Source organism: Balaenoptera ricei, chromosome 1, assembly GCF_028023285.1.
Source record: "Balaenoptera ricei isolate mBalRic1 chromosome 1, mBalRic1.hap2, whole genome shotgun sequence".
Classification (NCBI taxonomy): Eukaryota; Metazoa; Chordata; class Mammalia; order Artiodactyla; family Balaenopteridae; genus Balaenoptera; species Balaenoptera ricei.
In genome coordinates this window covers 107,859,871-107,875,303 of record NC_082639.1, presented here as the reverse complement: position 1 = coordinate 107,875,303, position 15,433 = coordinate 107,859,871, and the positions used below count along the sequence as shown (strand labels likewise).

Genomic DNA, 15,433 nt, shown 5'->3' with positions numbered 1-15,433 from the left:
ATCTAATGTTGGCAGGTTTTACTATGTAAATTACACCTCAATGAAGCTTACTTTAAAAAAAAAAAAGGACAAACAAAACCAAATGGTGACAGGATGGAGAGCACTGGAAATTCTTATTCATTTCTGGAAAGGGTATAAAAAAGTTCCACAGGTTGGAAAACAAATTTGGCAGCATCCACTGAGGGTCATACATACACAGTTACATGCTGTGGCCCAGAAATCGTACTTTTAGCTGTGCTATACCTTTGACCTGTGCTCTCCAATGTGATAGGTGCAAGCCACATGTAGCTACTGAACACTTGAAAGTTGCTAGGGCCACAGGTTGTAATGATAATATTTTGATGTAGTAAGTCTCCTAAAACATTAAAATAGATTAAAATAGAAAATTCAAAATTCCTTGTGACAGGTTTGAAAACTAATAAAGGGAAGCGTCACTCAGATGAAGTCGGGAGACCAGAAGTGGGAGCTCTCATGGGGTACCACTCAAGTTCAAAGACAGGAAGTATCGTCAATTACAAACCCAAACAGAAGAAGCATCAACAGGAAGAATCATCGATTACAGGCCCCAACAGAAAGACAGGCACGTTGCATCTCCCGCAGGAAATCAGCAACTTGGCAATGAGAAACCGTCATCACCCTGAACTTTCACTTTTCTCCAGTGGACTTGGGTTCAAAACAACCTCCCTCAGCTTCCTCCTCTCTCTCTGTAAAATAAGGTTCCTTCCTCTCCTTTGTTTGTGGGACTTGCCTATGGCTTTTGCTATAGCTTGCTTGTCCTGAATTGCCATTCTTCCGCTATTCCTGAATAAACGCTTTTTGTTGGAAAAAAACAAAAAACAAACCCCCCACCCCAACTTTTGTATATTTTTATTTTCATAAATTTTTAAAATTGATTTTGTGTATTTGTTTTTGGCTGCGTTGGGTCTTCGTTGCTGGGCGAGGGCTTTCTCTAGTTGCAGTGATTGGGGGCTGCTCTTCACTGTGGTGGCTTCTCTTGTTGCGGAGCACGGGCTCTAGGCGGGCAGGCGTCAGTAGTTGTGGCAGGAGGGCTCAGTAGTTGTGGCTCACGGGCTCTAGAGCATAGGCTCAGTAGTTGGGGTGCACGGGCTTAGTTGCTCCACAGCATGTGGGATCTTCCCGGAACAGGGCTCGACCCCGTGTCCCCTGCCTTGGCAGGCGGATTCTTAACCAATGCGCAACCAGGGAAACGCTCAAAAGTATTATTTTGAAAGTCAACACTGGCATTATTCTGTTGGAATGGGGTGCTCTAGAAAAATGTGTATGTCCCCCAAAAGTCATAAAAAAATGTTCGTACCATTTCAGAATATCCTCAAGTGGAAACAACTGAAATGTCCAACAGTTCAAAACTACGTGGAGTTATATTCTTACAAGGCATACACACAGAGACAAAGAACTACGTGAAAAATAGGGTTAAATTTCATAGACATAACGTTGAGTGAAAGAAGTCGGACCCATGCCCCTCCATCCCCCCAAACCCAGTGCATGCCCTGTGATTCAATTTATGTGAAAGTAACAGGCAGAGAGGTTGGCAGGGGTATGTGTGTGATTACTCTGAGCTCTTGCATGGGAAGAGTCATGAGGAAGCCTTCTGTGGTCTGGTAATTTTGCATACCTTAGTTATTTAGGTTGCTTTATCAGTTACTCAGGTTGGTGTACACTGGTGATGGTTTGGGAAGTGTACACTCTTTGTACTTTATGCATATTATGCCTCATTGTTTTAAAGTTTAATGCCACTTGGTTATTGGTAAAGTGATATTGATACTTTTCCTTCTGCTTTGTCCTGGGCTAGGAGGGAAAGTAAGTTCAAAGTAGTTACTGTGATATTTTTGCTGTCCTCAGATTTTTGGCTTCCCTTCACTATCGGATATCTGACTACTTACGCATATGCTGCTCACAACCATTACCTTAAGCTGACATTCCACTGTTAATACTGTGTCAAAGAGAGAACCAAGTGTTCATGACCAAATCTGCTCTTTTAAGAATCAATATGAGTCAAGGAATGTGGGCGGTATAGGAAATTGAGAAATTCTGATGAGGAAAGTAGTTCAATTAGGCTTAACTAACTCACAGGTGCCAAAGGGGGACACTGGCAGGTAGTACACAAAGAATAGCCGCCACATGCATTTCACCACTCAACTCTCAAGAATTTTTGAGCATCCACACATAGCCAAAAGCGTTTACCTGATTAGCTCGGAACTTCACTAGATTAAACCCTCCTGATAAGCTGTTTGATGGCTTTCAGCTATCTGTTCCTCCAGGAAAGGGAAAACTCCCCTTTCTCAGGCTTTGTGTGTGTGTGTGTGTGTGTGTGTGTTTCCTCTCTTCTCTTTTCTGGCTTTTTTATAAATCCTGCCTTTGTTTAATGACAACATCCTAATAACTGTTTCCCATTTTTATTAGTAACCATGTGAGCTAACTCCTTCAAAATCTCTTTACTACTTGAAGCAAGTCAGAAAGAGAAAAACAAATATCGTATATTAACGCATATATGAGGAACCTAGAAAAATGGTTCAGATGACCCGGTTTGCAGGGCAGAAAGAGAGACACAGATGTAGAGAACAAACATATGGACCCCAACGGGGGGGGAAAGCGGCAGAGGGGTTGGTGGTGGTGGGATGCGTTGGGAGATTGGGATTGACATATATACACTAATATATATCAAATAACTATTAAGAACCTGCTGTATTAAAAATATTTTTTTAAATTCAAAAATAATCTCTTTACTACTAATGTTGAAGTATGATTTTCATATTCACATGTGTATACACTATGTTGGTAGCTTTGAAATCTATTCTTGGGTGGAGACTGCCATGGAACGGGAAAGTTTAGGTCTTCAATGGTTGGAAGCTAGGTCCTTCTTAGTCTTTAAAGAGACAGTTTCCAGTTAGTATGTGTTTAACAAACGCATCGTCATTCTCTCTGCGTCTAACGTCGTTGCTTCTCCAATGGTCCTGTTTACTCTTTCTCCTCTTCTTCTTCATTTCATTAATGAGTTTGGGGAGGTTTGTAGGCCTACCTTTCAATCTTCTCTTCCTTTTGATATATTGGAGGTTGAACAAGGAAGGGATGCAAATCTCAGTGAAGTTTTCTCAGTTACCCGTGAGCATGGTGGCCAAGGGGAGGGGCTCTGCAGGCAAACTGCTTGGGTCTGAGTGCTGGCTCTCACTGTCACGGGGGGGGGGGGGGTGGTGGTGGTGGTGAGACCCTGGAAAGGTTAGCTCAGCTTTTCCGTGCCTCAGTGTTCTCATCTGCAACAAGGGGTGGTAAAGTCCTACACTATCTTCCAGGGTTGTTATGTGGACTTAGTAAGTGATTCCACAGTAAAGCACTGAGGAACAGTGCTGGTCACTGAGTAAAGCTCGAGCAAGCTGGTATTATCGTTATTATGAAGTCTTTTATTTCCCCTTCTAACTGTACCACTGCTGACTTTCAACATTCCCCAGAACAAACTGCGATTGTTTAAATGTTTAGCTGACCTCTTCTCCCTCATGTTAGTGACCTGCATCTGGGAAATTGGTTGCTTTGGATGGTGATCGAACTGGTGATCTAAAGGCAGTGGGGGACTGGATCCAGCTTCATCAGATTCTTGGACCTTGGGCAGGCATGACGATCGTTTAGCTCATGGTAGACAATCTCTTGCACATGTTTCTATAGCAAGAGCTTTTCATAGATAGTCAGACATACCTTAAGTATTATAAGAAAAGTGCAAGTATGTACCAGTGACCTGTCTTTGTGGGTGTTGTTGTTGTTTGAAGAAATCAAAGGAAGAAAATAGAATTTACCTGGGAGTTGTAGATTTCCTCCTTCAGGTATGACGGAGTGTTTGTAGCAAGCTAGCATTCACCCTGAAGACGACTCAATCCAGTCTGGATGAAAGCAATTCTGTTTGAAGGCTTTGGAGAAATGCAGCTAGGACCCACAGGATCCGCTCCAGAGAGAGAGAAGCTCACTGGAATGAACCTAATTCTCTACCTTTTCCCCTTAGGCCCAAAGGGCACTTGCCCGAACCCCCGGCTCCCGCGGCTTCTGGGAGCTGAGGAGTCAGCAGCGGGGGCGACCCCTGCACTCGGGGGCATAGCCGTGGATCCGAGGACTCTGCGGTCGGTGCGGGAGCCCGAAGGCCGACTGTGGGAGGCTCGGGGGTCCTCCCTTCGGGCCAGGCGAGGAACCCTGAAAGCAGGGCCTGTCGGAAGCCGCAGTCTCCTTGCCTGAGAGATCTCGGGGCTTCAAGGTTCATTCTGCAGTTTAAAAAGTTGGCGACTAGGATAGTGGTGGCAGGACCTACGGATTTCAGGGATGCGCCACTAAGCGGCAGCACCCGCCGTGTTTCCGTAGTGTAGCGGTTATCACGTTCGCCTCACACGCGAAAGGTCCCCGGTTCGAAACCGGGCGGAAACAAGCGTTCTTCCTTTCTGAAGTTTTTACCTTCCCACTCCAAAAACCAAAACGGGCGAAAGGCAGGGGGTGAGGCGGCGGGCGCAGCCTCAGTTTCCATCCCCAAGGTACAGGCCAGGAGTTCCCTTACTGCCTGAGAGCCTGCTCAGCACCAGGAACCCGCCCGCCTTTCTCTGCTCTGAGGCACCGCGGAGCGCAGGCCACAGCCAGCTAATCCAAGTGGGCAAAGGACAAGGCTGACTTCGGGTCAGTTTTACATCCGGAAATCCCCTCACCTACTAAGCAGGCGCCTAAACCTCTTCCACATGTTCACACGAGTTATGTCTCTGAAAACCAAGGAGTCCATCCCTGTGAAGCACACTTGGCTTTCCCCCACCTCGGCACAGCTACGCAACAGTTTGATCTGCGTGACGCCACAAAAGAGACCGAACCCGACTGTGCACCGGGGACCCGAGCCAAAGACACGGAAATGAACAATGTCAGGCTCCACGAATTGAGCCGGTCGCGGAGGGGAAGGAGCCCGTCGCGGTGCCGTCTCCAGGAGAGCCCCCAGAGCCAGGGCAGAGATCAGGAAGTGGACGGATCCGCCCATCCCCTGCTGACATCCCAGTCGGCACCTGACTCAAGGGAAAAGCGAGGTTCAGAAAGAGAGCAGGACCTTGGCTCGGCAGCACACAGCGCTGAAGCTAGACCAGGACGGACCTTGTGTCCTGTCTCAGGGCCCAAGGCGTCGCCCAAGACTGGAGAGGTGAAGGGTGATGAGCAGCCGGGCAAGGGCTGGGAGCCTTGCACAGCTGCATTCAGCCCTGGGCTTCTGGGAAATCTCCGTTCCTGCTCTCCGGGTCTCTGAAGTTTAGTCTTGACTTTTACAACTTTCACCTGGAGACGCTACGTCGGGGCTCCTCAATGGTTCCCTGGTGGTCTAGTGGCTAGGATTCGGCGCTTTCACCGCTGCGGCCCGGGTTCGATTCCCGGTCAGGGAAGCCTCTGCAAAAGTTTTTTTCTTTTTTTTCCCCTTCAGCGTCTCCACTGGCAGGAGGCTTCCTCTTCCTGCCCCGACCAGAGCTGTGTTTTGCTTCAAGGTTCAGATGCAGAAGAGCTTCTGCACTGAGTCCCCAAATGCCGGCGAGTGCCGGCCTCAGGGTCCTTGACATCGCGCAGGCTGGAGGACGTGAGATGTAATGGACAGCCTGGGCTGGCCGGCTCTCGCCTCGGCTCTTTTCCCCCTGCATGTTACAAACCCGAAGTCTTATTTACCGCGTTTTCATCCCAAGAGAATCGGAGACTCGAGTTCCAAACATTCATTAAGAACCAAAACCAAAGCCCTTTGAAACATACAAGAAAGTTGCAAGAGGAATAACATCGTATATTCTGTACGTAAGTGCACAGTAAACATGTTCCCACGTTGGGTTTCTCACTCTCTCTCCGTACATAAGAATGGCGACACCACTTGAGAGTTCCGTGCAGACCTCTCCACTCAAGATTGCTCCTTTCGTTTGGCGTGTCTCTCAAAGGCAGCTTCTGCGGGACTTGTCCTCCAAGACCAGGGGAAGCCTCTGTCCTCGCGAGGAGGCCCCCTTGCCCTTTCAGGAGCCTGAAATCCGTTCTCTTCAGGCTGTAGAGAAGCTTCCAGAGGAGTTTTATTCAGCTCCCCCCGAAGTGCAGGCCAGGCACGTTCTGTGCTAGTAGGAATCCCCCCGGACCGGCTGCCCTCCGGTCTCCTTCCCGGTTGCCTTGGCGGGCAGTGGGGTCTTGGGTCAGCCTGAGCGCTGGAACCGCCTACCTCGCGAAAGGCCCTTCTGGGAAGTGCAGCTGCCCCTTGGCTGTTGCCTGGATCTCTGTGCCCTGCACGGAGCGTAAAGGGTTCTGACAGGACACAAAGGTGACGAATCCTTCCCTGTAGTGAGTGGGAGGATGAGAGGACCAGATGGGAAATGCGTCCAAGGGAGGGGGTGTATTCTCAAGTGCTTGTCAGAATTGTCTGCATGGGTGGCTGCCCTATGATAATAGTGCTTAGTGTTGTCTTTTCCTGACCTCGACCCAGTCTCAGGTCCAGTGGGATCGGCTGCTCTAAACTTTCCGTTTTTCCGAAGCTTTGGAACTGGTACCGTTTTCCTGCGAGAAAGGCGGCACATCCTAGGAATTAGTCAGTGTCTGTCTACTCCATAGAGAGGCCAGGAGAGGGGCGTGCTGCTGTCTCTGTGGCGCAATGGGTTAGCGCGTTCGGCTGTTAATCGAAAGGTTGGTGGTTCGAGCCCACCCAGGGACGGTGGGTAGAGGTCTTAGAACCCATTCAGCGTTTTCCGTGCTGATTACCATTGCAGGTGTTCCATGCTGATTATCCCCTGTACTTCTGCTCCCACAAAGTTTACCGAACTGCAATCGGGGTCCTATCCACCTCACGACTGCTGCCTGTCTTGGGCCACACTCCCCTTCCCAGCTCTATTGTCTGTCGTCTCTATTGGACCCTATACTTGCCTAACTTACGGCCTTCTGAAAGAGATCGAGGAAGCCACGGTCTGGTGGGATAGTCTTTATTCTGCCAAGTCTACAGACTTGGACAAGAAAGTTATATTTTATGTGTCTCAAATTTTTCAGCTGTGAACGTTAGTAATTGTTCTATGAATGATGTTATCGGTGAACTCATCATCATAATTCTCCTCTGCATTTTTTTTTGATAAAGGCATTTCTTCCATGGTTGTGTAGTATTTGGTTTCATGGTTTCACGATGACGAATAGGCTGCAACCATCATTATTGTACACACACCTCTGACCACTCGTGCAGGTGTTTCCAGAGCGTAGAGAACTGCAAGTGCAAGTGCTACCTTTAGTGTTTCTGTGCTTCTAATGTTGGTAAATCCTTCAAGTTTGCCCTCCACAGAAGTGGCACTGAATCATATTCCATTTTATTTTCCAGTCTTCCAATGTCCCTTTCTTCATTTACTTGCCAACACAGCAACCTTTCTATACATCTCTCTATGGTAGTCTAACTAATAAAGGGAGCAGTGCCCTCCCGACATAACTAAGGGGAAGGACAACAGGGGGACCCTGTGGGCAGTACACAGAGATATTCTATTGCATACGTTCGAAAGCTCAACATTCAATATTTTTAAAGTCTCCCAATAACTGTAATGGTTTTCTCTGCAGACCTAGTCAACAGGGTCCAGAGAAGACTGCCCAGAGTGACCTCTTTGACAACGTCCTGCCAAGCAACTTATCCAAAGAGAAGAATCTCGCTGATCCCAGAAGTTTTTTCCTTCTCCCCTTTTCTCTTTTATTTATACATTTTGGTTATACTTTTAATTTGATGCAAACAATCTAATGCCTGTCCTTCCTCCTATAAAATGGGGAATTCGCATGGGAATAAGTGTTTCTATGTTATTCCTTGACCGTTTTTTGTTTGTTTTTTGGCTGTGACGATACAAATTAGCCCATCTAAGACACCTCGTGGGAGCCAACAGAATCCTGCCCCCCACAAGTTCGTGCTTCAGACCTGGACCCTTAGAGCTATTGGCTCGTGTTTGCTCTGTTCTGTTCTAGCTCATGTGCAGGAATGGAGCATTTTGGCTTTTTCATACTGTGTGGTTACTGGACACGGATTTTGTCTCTCTCTCTCCCTCTCATTTGTGCATCACTAATTTCTCGTCTCAGTGCGGGATTCTGGTTTTAATTTTAGGAAGTGAACTTCTGGGGATAATCCCTGTTGGGTGGCGGTTGACAGGGATCCATTCCCTGTTAGGTAGAAGATGACAGCTAATCCGGACCATGAGTCTTTTTTGTCTGATGCTTGTCCTGAGGATTCTGGTGTTTCCTGGTATGAGACACCACAGCAGTGAGAAGCTGTCCACCTCTTGTCTTTCCACTATTTGCTAAAAGCCACGTGGGCCCAGTCAACCCTTGTCAATAACTGCAAAAGTGTAGTAGCTACAATAAGGACGATCTTAATATGCAATGGTTCCCTCGTAAGGAACTCAACATTAATAAGGGGGATTAATACAGGAAGAATATGGAATTTTTAGCACGGAATAGGCAGCTTTCTTTCATTGGTATACTCAAGGTTCTAAATAACTGAAAAAATTCAAACCAATGTCCTTCAGGGATGGCAGAAAGCAGAGGAGAGACATAGCATTACAAACAAGCAACAAAGTCAGCAACATGAGCACTTGTGACAACCCTACAAATCAAGATTTAAACCTTCCAGAACTGTAAGCCAGTTCGGTCCTTAATAAAAATGGATGAGGAGCAATGACTTCATGCACAGATACATACCCTGGAGACTCAAAAGCATATCACAGAATTACTCTGAGTTTCATTAATGAGCTTCCTTCAAGGACCTAATGTGGCTTACTTATTTCATTTTGTTTCCCTCACTGTCAGTTGCTGTTAAAACCTATCATTGCCTCTGCTTTCACCTTAAATAATGCCCACTAGTTTGATGAATTTTTTTCCCTTTAAATATATCTTCTCAGAAGCAAAACAATATACTTTCTCTTCCTTGGGAGAGAATAGACAAAGTAGGCCTCTAAAAATTTAAATTAATTAAAAATTAATTCCGCAAGTAATTTCAGGAAAGTAATAATCACTCGTATAAATTCAAAATAAGAAAATTAAGAATTTCTGGGAAGAATGCTTTACTACTTATGCTTTCAATGTGGTATTTATATAAGGAAAAATTTTGTTGTGGAATTGGTGACAAGGAACAATAACAGATTTAGCTGTAGATTAAATTAATGGTCTTGATCCCTCGGAACACCAGTGAGAAACGAAATGAAATGGATTACAAAGATGACCCTTAATACTTTTAAGCAATTTAAATAATTTATACATTTTACATATAATGACATTTAAAATGTTTATGTCATGTCATGTGCTTTTATCGAGGTTACTCAGAAAAATTAGATTGGTTTAATCATTTTGGTCTAAAAACGACTATATATATATTTTCAGATTATGTTCTGATGTAGAAAATAATGGTGGTATAATATACTGTTATGTAAGTCTTGGCTTTATTATGGCTTGAAAATCTGAGTTACGTTGGACTTCCTAAATTTCCTGTACTGGTTGTACTGGTTAAATAAGCAAACGTATCCAATAAGTTTTCAACGACTAAAACTTTAAATTTATGTGTTGAAGTATATTAAATATACTAGTCAAGTACATTAAATATACTAATATCTTTAAAGAGGAATGAATACTTGTAATTCTAGAAACCAGACGACTCAATTATTCCACTTACAATTTTTGGTAAATATTTTTAGGCGTCATCTAATATATGATTCCATATATACCAATATATGATTCCAACATTCCCATGTTCCAACATGCGTCAGCTTAAATTACGAGTTCAAGATCTAGAGTTAACTTCAATCCTTTGACTAACAGTAAATTGATTTAATTAACGAATCATCTTTGGTGGCCTGCAAATTCTCTCTGTCTTTGTCCTTCCCGTTTGCCCTAATTTCATGATAGGTCGGTCGACAACAGTGCTTTCGTTGGGGAATGCTGTTGTTTTCTGGCTTCACATATATTTCTATAGTTTGTAGGTTTGTGGCTGGTGCTGTGGCTATTCTTATGTGTTCCCTTGACAAAAGTTCAGTAGAGTGGCTTGTGTTTTCACTGCTCTGACACGTCAGAATCATAACCTTCATGATGCGCACTGCACGGCTTCTGAAACCTTCTCAGAGCGCCTCCTTGCTTCTTGTTACACATTCATTTTTTGCATGGCACTTGCCTTTTATCACAGCAAGCACCAAAATCCAGCTTGGCAAAGAAATGATATCATTGAAAAGAATGTAGAATAATCTAATGTTGGCAGGTTTTACTATGTAAATTACACCTCAATGAAGCTTACTTTAAAAAAAAAAAAAGGACAAACAAAACCAAATGGTGACAGGATGGAGAGCACTGGAAATTCTTATTCATTTCTGGAAAGGGTATAAAAAAGTTCCACAGGTTGGAAGAAATTTTGGCAGCATCCACTGAGGGTCATACATACACAGTTATATGCTGTGGCCCAGAAATCGTACTTTTAGCTGTGCTATACCTTTGACCTGTGCTCTCCAATATGATAGGTGCAAGCCACATGTAGCTACTGAACACTTGAAAGTTGCTAGGGCCACAGGTTGTAATGATAATATTTTGATGTAGTAAGTCTCCTAAAACATTAAAATAGATTAAAATAGAAAATTCAAAATTCCTTGTGACAGGTTTGAAAACTAATAAAGGGAAGCGTCACTCAGATGAAGTCGGGAGACCAGAAGTGGGAGCTCTCATGGGGTACCACTCAAGTTCAAAGACAGGAAGTATCGTCAATTACAAACCCAAACGGAAGAAGCATCAACAGGAAGAATCATCGATTACAGGCCCCAACAGAAAAACATATTCGTTGCATCTCCTGCAGGAAATCAGCAACTTGGCAATGAGAAACCGTCATCACCCTGAACTTTCACTTTTCTCCAGTGGACTTGGGTTCAAAACAACCTCCCTCAGCTTCCTCCTCTCTCTCTGTAAAATAAGGTTCCTTCCTCTCCTTTGTTTGTGGGACTTGCCTATGGCTTTTGCTATAGCTTGCTTGTCCTGAATTGCCATTCTTCCGCTATTCCTGAATAAACGCTTTTTGCTGGGAAAAAACAAAAAACAAACCCCCCCCCAACTTTTATATATTTTTATTTTTATAAATTTTTAAAATTGATTTTGTGTATTTGTTTTTGGCTGCGTTGGGTCTTCGTTGCTGGGCGAGGGCTTTCTCTAGTTGCAGTGATTGGGGGCTGTTCATTGTGGTGGCTTCTCTTGTTGCGGAGCACGGGCTCTAGGCGGGCAGGCGTCAGTAGTTGTGGCATGAGGGCTCAGTAGTTGTGGCTCACGGGCTCTAGAGCATAGGCTCAGTAGTTGGGGTGCACGGGCTTAGTTGCTCCACAGCATGTGGGATCTTCCCGGAACAGGGCTCGACCCCGTGTCCCCTGCCTTGGCAGGCGGATTCTTAACCAATGCGCAACCAGGGAAACCCCCAAAACTATTATTTTGAAAGTCAACACTGGCATTATTCTCTTGGAATGGGGTGCTCTAGATAAATGTGTATGTCCCCCAAAGGCATAAAAAAATGTTCGTACCATTTCAGAATATCCTCAACTGGAAACAACTGAAATGTCCAACAGTTCAATACTATGTGGAGTTATATTCTTACAAGGCATACACACAGAGACAAAGAACTACGTGAAAAATAGGGTTAAATTTCATAGACATAATGTTGAGTGAAAGAAGTCAGACCCATGCCCCTCCATCCCCCCAAACCCAGTGCATGCCCTGTGATTCAATTTATGTGAAAGTAACAGGCAGAGAGGTTGGGAGGGGTATGTGTGTGATTACTCTGAGCTCTTGCATGGGAAGAGTCATGAGGAAGCCTTCTGTGGTCTGGTAATTTTGCATACCTTAGTTATTTAGGTTGCTTCATCAGTTATTCAGGTTGGTGTACACTGGTAATAGTTTGGGAAGTGTACACTCTTTGTACTTTATACATATTATGCCTCATTTTTTAAAAAGTTTAAATCCACTTTGTTATTGGTAAAGTGATGTTGATACTTTTTCTTCTGCTTTGTCCTGGGGTAGGAGGAAAAGTAAGTTCAAAGTAGTTACTGTGATATGTTTGCTGTCCTCAGATTTTTGGCTTCCCTTCACTATCGGATATCTGACTACTTACTTATATGTTGTTCACAACCATTACCTTAAGCTGACATCTCAGTGTTAATACTGTGTCAGAGAGAGAACCAAGTGTTCATGATCAAATCTTGCTCTTTTAAGAATCAATACGAGTCAAGGATGGGGGGGTATATGAAATTGAGAAATTCTGATAAGGAAAGTAGTTCAATTAGGCTTAAGTAACTCAGAGGTGCCAAAAGGAGGACACTGGCAGGTAGTACACAAAGAAAAGCCGTCACATTCATTTCACCACTAAACTCTCAAGAATTTTTGGAGCATCCACATATAGCCAAAAATATTTACCTGATTAGTCATCTTCACCAGATTAACCTATCCGGACTAGCAGTTTGATGGCTTTTAGCTTATTTGTTTACCAAGGGTTCTTGGCCTTTCTTAATCAATAGAAATTGATAGCAGGCCAGAAAAGAAATTTAGGCAAGGCTTTACTGCGATCCCTGATGCAGGAAAACTAGTAATAGGTTCCCTTGCTTGCTATGGAGGTGGGGGGGGGGGGCGGGAAGCAGCCAACTGGTTTCTTATATGGGACCAGGAGAGGGGTGGGTTCCGGGGTTGGGCTGGGTGGTGGCTTAGGTTAGACCCTCCATTTGGTGGTGGTGTGTGCAGGGGGCATGTGCAGTACTCTATTTTTGCTACTAGTTCTTCAGAGGTGGCAGTTAGGTTTTTGGTCTTTTTGTATCTTGTTGTTCATAATTCTTCCCAACTGAGCATGCTCGCAGTTATTTTTAGTCTCATATAGTTTCTTTGTATTTTGTTGAAGGAGGAGATGTTTTGATCTCGAGGAGACAGCAGCCAGTGGTGGCTTGAATTGAGATCTTTGTTTCCTGCTCAGGAATTGAACGTGGGTGGCCTGGGTGAAAAGCAGGAATCCTAGCCAGCAGTCCACAAGGAGCTAGGGCTAGTAGCAAAGTTGCCCTGGCTCTTGCCCCTATTGAAAAATGAATTTTTCAAGGAGGCAAAACTGTAAAACAGGTTCAAAGTTTATTATTAGAGCCACAGCACAAGTGGGAGGGAGAAACAGTTTAAGACAGAAGCAAGGCAGAGATACACACCCGGAGATAAAGGGTGTGGCCATCCTCCCTAATGAGGAAGAGCGCACCAGAGAGGTGATTCAAATCACTTATATAGGGCATTTCTTCTGCGTCTTTGTTTACCTTTAGCCAATTATCTCGATTCTTTTTCACACCTAACCTGTCCTAGCGCCCTTCCCGACATGCGTGTGCATCTTTTTGCCAAGATAGATTCTGGCCCAGAGGCCTACAGGGAGGTTGACATCACCTATTATGGGGTGGCTCCCTCCCTCCCTTTTGACCCCAGAGGAACCTTTCTGAGCATGTATAGTTTGGGAGGTCTCCTTGACCTGAAGAATAAGAAATATGTGTTCTCTTTATATTCTATCCAAGTAGGACTCAGCTCCACCTTGCTGCTGCTATTAGTTTTACCTTGGAGTATCTGTCCACAGGGGACGGATTCCAACTGGTCAGCCTGGGGACCATGTATCTTCTGCCTCAGTTTGTCCAGGTGCAAACACTGCAGGAAAGGGTCCCAGGTCCTAGTCTGTCTCAGTAAGACAGAGGGTAGTAGATGTTAAAATCTGTTCGAAGATAGAATCAAAACAACACCTGAAAATGGAAATAAAATGAATGAAATTTCCGATGAACGAAATTGAACTTTCAAGAATGGAATAGAGTTCACCGCCAGTCATAATGGTTAATGCGTTTTACCAGACATACACACAATAGTCCATCACAAAGACAACTGGATTTGAAAGGAACCGGTTTCCCCTGGACTCCTAAATGTTCTCTATTCTACGCATTGAAAGCCGTTACAGTTCAAAAAAGGTGCTCAGGCTTCAGCAAGGCGCCAGACAGGTGCTCGGCAGGACAGAGGTTAAGTAGCCAGCCGCGCGCGCACAACCCGAACGGGTGGGGGCGGGTGGGAGGAAAAGAGCGAGCGGTCGACGTCACTTCCCCCAGAGGCCGCCCGCCCTCTGGTTGGCTTGGGTGGACGGCGTGGGAGGAGGGAGGCGCGGAGTAGGGCGGGGCGTGGGCTGGAGGGGAGCGGTAATTCCTGTCGGCTTGACGGATGGGGCGTGTCGTATGTAGATATATCAGCGCAGGGGCTGCTGGTTCGTGATCTGGTGGTGAAAGACGACATGATCTCCCGTGTGTGGGAGCGAATCGAGGGCTGTTGGTTGCAAGTGCATGGTCGAGCTGTGTGGAAGGGGCAGGAAGGCTCGGGGCTGCGAGGAGGAAAGTGACCGTGTGTGTACAGCATAAGGCGTATGAGGGTGTGTCAGGGCAGAAAGAAGCAATATTTATTTACCAGCAGAAATATAGTAATTACGGGAGTTGGTTTAGAGAGGAGTTTAATGTGGTGTGTAAAGAAAAAAATAATTTGTATTTTCCACGAGTGTTGGATTTTCAACTACGTAATTCACATTAAAAAAAAAAGTGCTTTTTTTTTTGATTGCAGGAGCAGTAATTATTTGTTTTTGTGGTATGAAACAAGTTTCAAGTTATTGTGCACTGTTGTTTTCTGATAGTGGGGGTTTATCGGGGTTGGTGTGGGGTGTGTTAGCACTTTCTCGTGTTACTTTTTTTCGGTTGTTCACTAGAGAAGAGGCTGGTTTTTTTCTATATTATGGAACGGGTTGTAGTAGTTTTCTTTAATGTCATGAAAAAGTTTGTTGGAAGTTTTTTTTTTTAAATTGGTATTCAAAAGTGCACGGTATTTTTTGCTTTCACACTTTCTTCGGAAACAAAGTTTTTTAAAAGCAGTAAAGCTTTGATTTATCTGGTAATATAACACATCGCCGCGTGGAATTGAGAAAGTGCATTTTCTTACGTATGTTGAGTGTTTTGTTTTTTTTCCGTTAGGTTGTACTTAGTTCTTGTTTTACGTTAAGAGTTAAGAAAATTTAGTGTTCGGGGTTTGTGTCTGGCAAGCTTCTTGATATGTTTTTAGGGACAAAGACTTGCATAGGGTCAGATTCAACGAAGTTTTTGCAGGATCCGGAGCCGATGCTTCCGAAGACCCAATGAACAAATAAAGCCCCCAAAGGAAGAAAAACTAGAATCCTCGTCGGTATTTTACTGCCTTCGAAGTCCCAACACTAAAAATAGGAGTGTTTTGTTACAGTTGTTTTCCAAGAAGCTAAACACCTGGTTGGGTCAACGGTCTAGAAGCAGTAGGAAGAAATCTGGCAGGAGCTGTAGGTTGCTGCAACCCTGCCTGCTATCAGCGGTTAAATTACATGTGTGAGCCGCAGATACGCTGGTGACCTCCCTGACCGTCTCAGGGT

The 15,433-nt window shown here is 44.7% G+C and overlaps 2 non-coding genes across 2 annotated transcripts; both read left to right on the top strand.

Annotated features, from left to right (window-relative positions):
• Positions 1 to 4,346: 4,346 nt before the first annotated feature.
• Positions 4,347 to 4,419, top strand: TRNAV-CAC (transfer RNA valine (anticodon CAC)). Its single transcript has one exon. It is a non-coding gene; the product is annotated as a tRNA-Val (tRNA).
• Positions 4,420 to 6,611: 2,192 nt separating this feature from the next.
• TRNAN-GUU (transfer RNA asparagine (anticodon GUU)) lies at positions 6,612 to 6,685 on the top strand. Its single transcript has one exon. It is a non-coding gene; the product is annotated as a tRNA-Asn (tRNA).
• Positions 6,686 to 15,433: the final 8,748 nt, after the last annotated feature.